We start from the raw sequence: 7,948 nt of genomic DNA on the forward strand, positions 1-7,948 counted from the left end.
AAGGAAAGAACATTGAATTAAAAATGAGAAAACTAAAGCGTTTTTTAATGAAGAAACTCAAAGAATTCTGAAACATTTTTTGGTTAAAAACAATTTTTTCCCCTGCTACAAAAGACAACTAGCCATGAACAAGAGCAGGTGATTTGAAGCAACTTCCATCATTGATCCACTTATTTCTTTTTTCCCCCTCCCCCCCCCCCCCCGGAGCAGAATATACACCCCTGCAATAATTTCGTAGTTTTTACCTTTCCTTATTCTTTCCTGCTCGTCAGAATGTGAAGAACTCATGGTCTTGAATATTATCAGGGCTGAGCAGGTTAATCTAAATTAAGGAAAGAGATGTGTTACTCTGGGTTTTATTTAGAAAAAAGGGCTGACGTTGGTGAGGAAAGGTGCACAGTCGGCTTCATGGTCAATGACATATCTCTCGGTATCATCCAGGCGGGGTCTCTCGTTCTCGTAGAGATTCTCGGGCATAGGTTCATTCTTCTTTAAGTGTGTCTCTACCCAACCGTGATGGTATAACAGTTTTACTATTTCAACAGCGTCATCAATGCCACATGATTCTTCTTGAACTCGAATATTTAGCTTGGAGAAGAGTCTCAACATCCTTACCATGAGGGCGTCCCATCTGTCATGCAGCTCGTGGTATTGGTATGGATCCATCCTAATTTGAGGAATGATTATTTTGTTTGTCTTGTTTATTTTTGGGAGGGGTGTGATTAATGTTTTTTAACTTTCCGGTATTTTATTTGTCCTTAAACAAGGGGGGGGGGGGGAAGGCCTGGAGCTCCGGAACCTGGAGGCCTATCCAAAAAATCTTAAAACTTGGGAAAATTCATCATATAAGAATGATTTTATCCCTAATAACCTATACTCTCAGTCCAAAGATAAAGCCTATACTCCCTGTTTACGCAAATGTGTCAAAACTTCCCCCCCCCCCCCCCCTATTTATTTAAAACAAATTTTGTAGCAGGAGAAAAAAAATAAATCTTATACAGCTAATATACACCCATACCTGTTATTATGATGTACGCGTACCCAGGTGATTGACTTGAATAGCCTGTTATTCAGAACTATCTGAAAAGGTAGAATATTTAAGAAATAAAAAATTACAAAATAAAAATAGCTCGTATTCATTCGAATCCGGTGGATAGGAACAGGTGTTCTCATTCATACGCAAAAAAACTAGGTAACTAGCATATCGTATTATATGCATGGTTTTCTACGAATATAAAAATCTAAAAGCATAAGATTAAAAACAGTTATTTTTAGCCAGTGCCTCCGGCACCTCTGGGCAAAAAAAGTAGTTTCATTCTTATAATTGTACTCCTATATTTGCGAAAATCCGTTTATACTACGGTGCAAGAAATATATTTATTAATTTTACATTTAAAAAAGTCCTGTATATTACGTAAGCTAAAAAGAGTCCCAAAAATGGGAGAAAAAACGAATACGAAGAATATTTTACAAAGAATTTTCAATAATTAAAGATAAAATTTGAATTATAAAACAGAATGTTACATATTAACTTCAAAATTCACTGTAATTTCACTAAAAATGATTACTAAAATACAAAAATGCACCGTAGTCATATAGTCCAGTTGAATATTGCGCCGATGGAAAGTTACGGTTGCCAACATACAGATTGAATAGGTGGCAAAACACTTTGCAAGACAGTTATATTTTTAATCGTAAAATTGCAACGAATAATAACATTTCATGAATTATATAAGTTATGCAGTTTTAATTAATTAACCGGTAAAATATTAAAATGATATTATATACATAAGGTGTTTTTTAAAGTTTGGCAACTTTGTCGAGCACGCTGATTTGATCATCTGAAAACAGGGTTACGAAAGTTAAATTAATGTAAATTTTTTTTAATGTGAATGTAATATATTTTTGCAATGACTTAAATGAAATATCATCGATAAAATATAAAAAAATATATTGCAATGGATATAAAAGAAATATTTTTCAATATAAAGTTGTATACCTGTACAGAGCATGTGCATGAATGCCGCTATACCGATTGAAAACTATTGTAAACAATGAGTGTTATATTTCAAGTCTTAGAGAAAATACGTGTTATATCCAAGTATGATTGACAGGAGATGGTCCATGTCACAAGATTTATATGAATGTCAGTTAAGAACGCCTAGAGAGCTGATATTCAGAAGTTTAAAAAAGTACGTGTCCACCTTCAGTCTTGGCTGTTAGTATATGGACCCTGCAATCAAAGAGTGGTTTGCGTAAAAGTAAGTGTTTAAATAATTTTAATATAAAAACATTAATAATGTAGGACCTTGAGCGTACGGTTTTAGGCTGCCTTCGATTAACGGTTTAAGTTTTACTAGCGGCTATGCCCCTTAGAAGCCTCGAGGGGCACTTAAAGTAGGAAGAGAAAAGTCGAGGCCTCATCCTATTTTTAATTTGAGTTTCAGCTATAGATTAAAATAAATAAAAAGCTTCGTTGTAAAAGAGAACAATATTAATATATTTATATAATAGGATAATTGTTTTAAGCCTTTTTTAAGCCTTTTTGATTTGATCTAAGAAACACTTTTTATCCTATTCTTAATATTAAATAATCCGGGTTTAATATATATAAATGTAAAAGAAATATTAATAAATTATATTTAAATTGAATATTGTTTTTCAGGTTCAGCAACACTGATTCATCAGAAATAACTATTTGGGCGCTGCAATTAAAGATTGGCGAGATAGAAGTAAGTGTTTAAATAATGTAATAAAAAAATCAATATAATTTAGGACCTTACGCATGGTTTTAAGCTGCTACGATAAACTGTTTGTTTTATAATTTTTTAAACCTTTTTGATATATGATATAAGAACGACTTTTTATCCTATTCTTAATATTTAAAGTATTCTACTATTAATATATATAAATAATAATAGAAATATTAACAAATTATATTTCAATTAATATTGTTTTTCAGACTTAACCAGGAATCAGATTCGTGAGAAAATATATGGGCGCTGCAATTAATGAATGGTTTACATAGAAGTAAGTGTTAAAATAATTTTAATAAGAACATGGATATTTTAGGCCATGTTATTAAGACTATCCTTTAACGAAACCTTTTTAATTCAACCTTGCTACGAAGCCTTGTGTGATGGTAGAGTGTTTGAGTTCTTAGGGAACCACACTAATTACATAATATTATCTTGAGTTAGACAGGTTTTATAAGCTGTAAACAGACTAATACAATTAGATATGTCATTATCTTTAAATTATTTATTATAATCTATATAATAGCACCTTTGAAATAAGCTCATATTATATCCAACCTATATTCGCCCTTTAAGGTTTATGATTGTTTTAAGCGTAACGAATTTTTATACCCTTAATAGAAAGATATTATAAGATGTGTTTTATGTAAAATAATATTGAAAATATATATAAATTATATTTCAATTAATATTCTTTTTCAGGTTTAGCTTCGCACACAGCTGGGTGTATTCTCTGATTATAAGCTGACCGCAATTCGATCGTGGAACATTTCTTGCACCAACATGAAGCTGTTGCCATCAGAAATTCATCCGTTAAAAGTAAGTGTTTAATTATTTGTAATAAAAGATAGTTGGAATAATCCTACACGCAACTACGGCAACACCTCGGCCCCAAAAGGTAGTTTCCATGTATACAAGCATAACAAATATGAAGTTAATATACACAGACACACATCGAACTACCTTTATGAAACTGTATACTAAATTATATTAACAATTAAGCTATTATTAAATTTATTAGATAGATATTAAACTGGTTAGACAAAAGTTAATACATAAAAATAATGTACTAGATAGGTAGCTATTTAAAATTAGATTTTACTACTTTATATTATTGAAACAGTACATTCAGGATATTATTAAAATCTAAACAGCATTACATTCATCCTCGTGCATGTTTACTTCGTGAAGAACAGCTGCCAGTTCGGCAGCCTGGGCAGCGGCGGGCAGCAGAGGGGAAGGACGGCAGCGATTAAGATGTGTAGTAATCCATCCATGCTGATATAACCTCTTACAAACCTCCCTCTGGATCTCGACATTGTCAGTTCTGGCTCTAATCTCTAGACTCTCTCTTAAAACTAACATACGACTATTTAATTCATACCATAACTCCAAATTCCCGTTATAAGACATTCTTAGTTTCTCTCAGTCTGGTTATGTATTGATAACTGAATTAAACTTTCTCTAATAAGCAGGCACGTACACAAGCTGTATCTACTTTCTCCATGAAATTTTCCCAAAACAGTTAACTTTCCTTTTTGTAAGGCCTTTTTGATTTGTTAATCCTTTAATTGCTTAATTTAAAAATGAATATTCTTTTTCAGGATTTTGGAGTTGAACCAGTTTTGAAGTGTGGAGCTTTGCAGTTCCATGGAGAACAACTTGAGTTCCATCTCAACATGTAACAGTCACAGATTATACAAAAAATTTCATTATTTATTATGACGACAATGTTGAACCGAGAAAATATGTTAGTCAGTTAAAATTAACAAATAATTTACAGAACGATACTAATAAGTTTTATTATGACGATCAATGTTGAACCGAGAATATTCTGTTAGTCAGTTAAAATTAACTTAAATAAAGCGTATTGATTACAATCAGTGTTTATTATGACGACAATGTTGACACCTAACATTCCACAAGCTAAAATTCTAAAAAATATTGACTTTAACATATAAAGCGTATTGATTACAATCCGCCCAATCGGTGTTTATTATGACAACAATGTAGAACCGAGAAAATTTGTGTCAGTTAATTAAGTTCTACTCGAGAGCTCCAAACATTCCACAAGCTAAAATTCTAAAAAATATTGACTTCATTACACATTTGACAGGTGTATGGTATGTTATTTACAGAAATGATACTAGTAAGTTTTGTAGTTTCAGTATTGACCTGGATAATATCTATATGACCTGTTATGTTATAATATGAAATAAATTCTAAATAAAATCATTATCATCATTATATTTTATTTGCGATTTTTATCATTAAGTAGAAGGATGTTTGTTTGGAAAAATCTGGACTTAGCCTAAAAATTTACCTAAAAATATTGACAAGAATTTAATTAACAAGTAAGAATGGAAAAACCTACCTTAAATACTGGAGATCTTGAGGCAAGTATAAACTTGTGCACTTTTAATTTGGAGGTACTAGTTTCTATCAAACAATCAGTAAACTCTGGATCCTCAAAACAATTCTCCAGGTCACCAGAGAGACAGGATACTGCACTTTCAGGTCCAGGTTTTATAACTTCCAGCCAAATAGTCAGAGTACCTCCAGGTAGGAGACTTGCCTGATTGTTCTTCAGTACATTAATCTCCATAAAAGCAGCATTACAATTTCCCTCTCCAGGTGGCACTGTTATCAATCGACATTTAGGCATCAGTACTAGACTGTTGTTATCTTGGATGCCAATCTTTTGTAGTTTCAGTATTGACCTGGATAATATCTATATGACCTGTTATGTTATAATATGAAATAAATTCTAAATAAAATCATTATCATCATATTTTATTAATTTCATATTCCATATAACGAAAGCAAATAGTGCTGAGTAAAAGGATGTTTGTTTGGAAAGTATTAGGTCTGAATATTTCCTCATTATATTTTATTTGCGATTTTTATCATTAAGTAGAAGGATGTTTGTTTGGAAAAATCTGGACTTAGCCTAAAAATTTACCTTGTCAATTTTTACCAAAAAGTTGGTCAAATTTTACCAAGTTTTTTTTTTTGGCAGAGTCCAAAAATCTGGACTTAGCCTAAAAATTTACCTTGTCAATTTTTACCAAAAAGTTGGTCAAATTTTACCAAGTTTTTTTTTTTGGCAAAGTCCAAAAATTTGGACTTAGCCTAAAAATTTACCTTGTCAATTTTTACCAAAAACTTGGTCAAATTTTACCAAGTTTTTTTTTTTGGCAAAGTCCAAAAATCTGGACTTAGCCTAAAAATTTACCTTGTCAATTTTTACCAAAAAGTTGGTCAAATTTTACCAAGTTTTTTTTTTTGGCAAAGTCCAAAAATTTGGACTTAGCCTAAAAATTTACCTTGTCAATTTTTACCAAAAAGTTGGTCAAATTTTACCAAGTTCATTTTTTTTGGCAAAGTCCAAAAATCTGGACTTAGCCTAAAAAAATACCTTGTCAAATTTTACCAACTTTTTGGTAAAAATTGACCAAATTGCGTTTTTTTGTCTAAGTCCGAAAATTCGGACTTAACCTGAAAAATAGAGTTGTAAAATTGACCACATTTTTGGTAAAACTTCCAAAAGTGGTAAAATTAAAAAAAAAAAAAAAATTTAAATTTAGGCTTCATTGTATAGAAGTCATTATTTTAAAGTACTACAACTGATTATGAAGAGCTGTTTTTTATTTAAAACACAAAAAACGGGTTTTTTTGTTTCGTCAAATTTTACAAAAAAAATGGTAAAATTTGACTAATTTTTTGGCTAAAATTTTTGCTGGTAAAATTTACCACGAAACTGGTATATTTTACCAGGTTGACCAGCTTTACCACTTTTCTGGCAAAACGATTTTTTTTTCTGGTATTTCGTAGAACCTGGGTATAATTTACTTATTATTACATTGAAGTTATAAAAAGATTATATATTTTAAACAAAAAGATTTTATGATTTTTTACTATCTATGTGAATATTATTTTTAAAAACACTGAGTATCCGCTCAATAATTCACTTTATCTGTTGGTCCTTCAACAATTTGTTTTGCTTCGCTGTGCTGTGTTAATCATTATTTCTAAAAGCGAAGCTTTTCTATAATTAGGGTCGGTCCGTCCGTACGTCCGAACGTCCGTAACGGATAGCTTTTTTTGTTAATTTAGGCATGTTAGAATTGTCCTATCGATTTCAAACTTTGCATGTGATTCCTTTAGTAGTTAGGTACAATTTAGAAAGCGTAGCAACTCTATAATCATTATGAAAATGTCCGTACGTCCATTTTAAACATGTTTTTTTTAAAATTTATATGATATAATCATCCGATTGATCTGATTTTTGGTTTACTGATTCCTGGGACAACAAAGTATAATGTTATAAGCGAAGAAACTCTATAATCAAGTCCTAAAAATGTAAGTATGTCCATAAACATTATCCTTTATCAAGCAGTTTTTTAACAAATTTACTTTATGGATGTTGTCATCCTTGTTCTTTGCTACGTGATATTTCCTTTATGGATGGCAATACAAAAAAACTCAGGTAAATATAGATATTTAGACCATCAAGAATAGACACTTTAGTGAAAGCGAAGACAAGCTAATAAAGCTAATAATTTAATTTAGAAAGTTTAAGCTCAATAATAATAAGTAGTAGCTTTTTTGTATTAATGAAAAAGAAAACAAAATATTCTTTAAAAAATTGCATAAAAATTTATTAATTCCTAGACACTTTTTAATACTTTTGGAGTTGCTATGCTTTTCAAGAACTAAAGTCAAAATCATGATATTGGAAAATTCTAAATTTACAACCAGATCGCCCTACCGACGTATATAAATATAGAACATTTTGCTTTCATTAATCTGGTGCAAAAAAAAGGCAGATACATCTAACTGGGATGACGTCATAGTAACTACGTTTTAAATTATGATATATCTGGGGGGAGGGGGGGGGGGGCAGCAGTCAAATCATTATACATGCCCAATACAAGTGTCACAATAATACAGCCACAATTTATTTAAAACGAATGATAGTTATCTATCGCATCGTTTTTTTGACAGCTTTCCGCAGATAATAAAATGAAATACTGTAGTTTATTTAATTTTTAGCAAAAAGTCATAATAAATGTGTTAAGTACTTTTAAGGCTCTTTCAAAAATGTACCTAAATATATTTGGATTTTGGACACTCCTGTGGCCGTGAGTATGGATGAATCCAAACAAAATTTTCATCAAAACTTGCACATT

At 31.0% G+C, this 7,948-nt stretch overlaps 1 long non-coding RNA gene across 2 annotated transcripts; it reads left to right on the top strand.

Moving 5' to 3' along the window:
• Positions 1 to 2,096: 2,096 nt before the first annotated feature.
• On the top strand, positions 2,097 to 4,880 carry LOC145324723 (uncharacterized). Of its 2 annotated transcripts, none has more exons than XR_013881316.1 (4): positions 2,097 to 2,732; positions 2,963 to 3,030; positions 3,459 to 3,575; positions 4,361 to 4,880. It is a non-coding gene; the product is annotated as an uncharacterized LOC145324723 (long non-coding RNA). The 2 variants fall into 2 exon arrangements; XR_013881314.1 differs by lacking the exon at positions 4,361 to 4,880 and having other exon boundaries at positions 2,097 to 2,261; positions 2,666 to 2,732; positions 3,459 to 3,853.
• Positions 4,881 to 7,948: the final 3,068 nt, after the last annotated feature.

Source organism: Acartia tonsa, chromosome 7 (genome assembly GCF_053477335.1).
Source record: "Acartia tonsa isolate MP-2025a chromosome 7, ASM5347733v1, whole genome shotgun sequence".
In the NCBI taxonomy this organism is placed as follows: Eukaryota; Metazoa; Arthropoda; class Copepoda; order Calanoida; family Acartiidae; genus Acartia; species Acartia tonsa.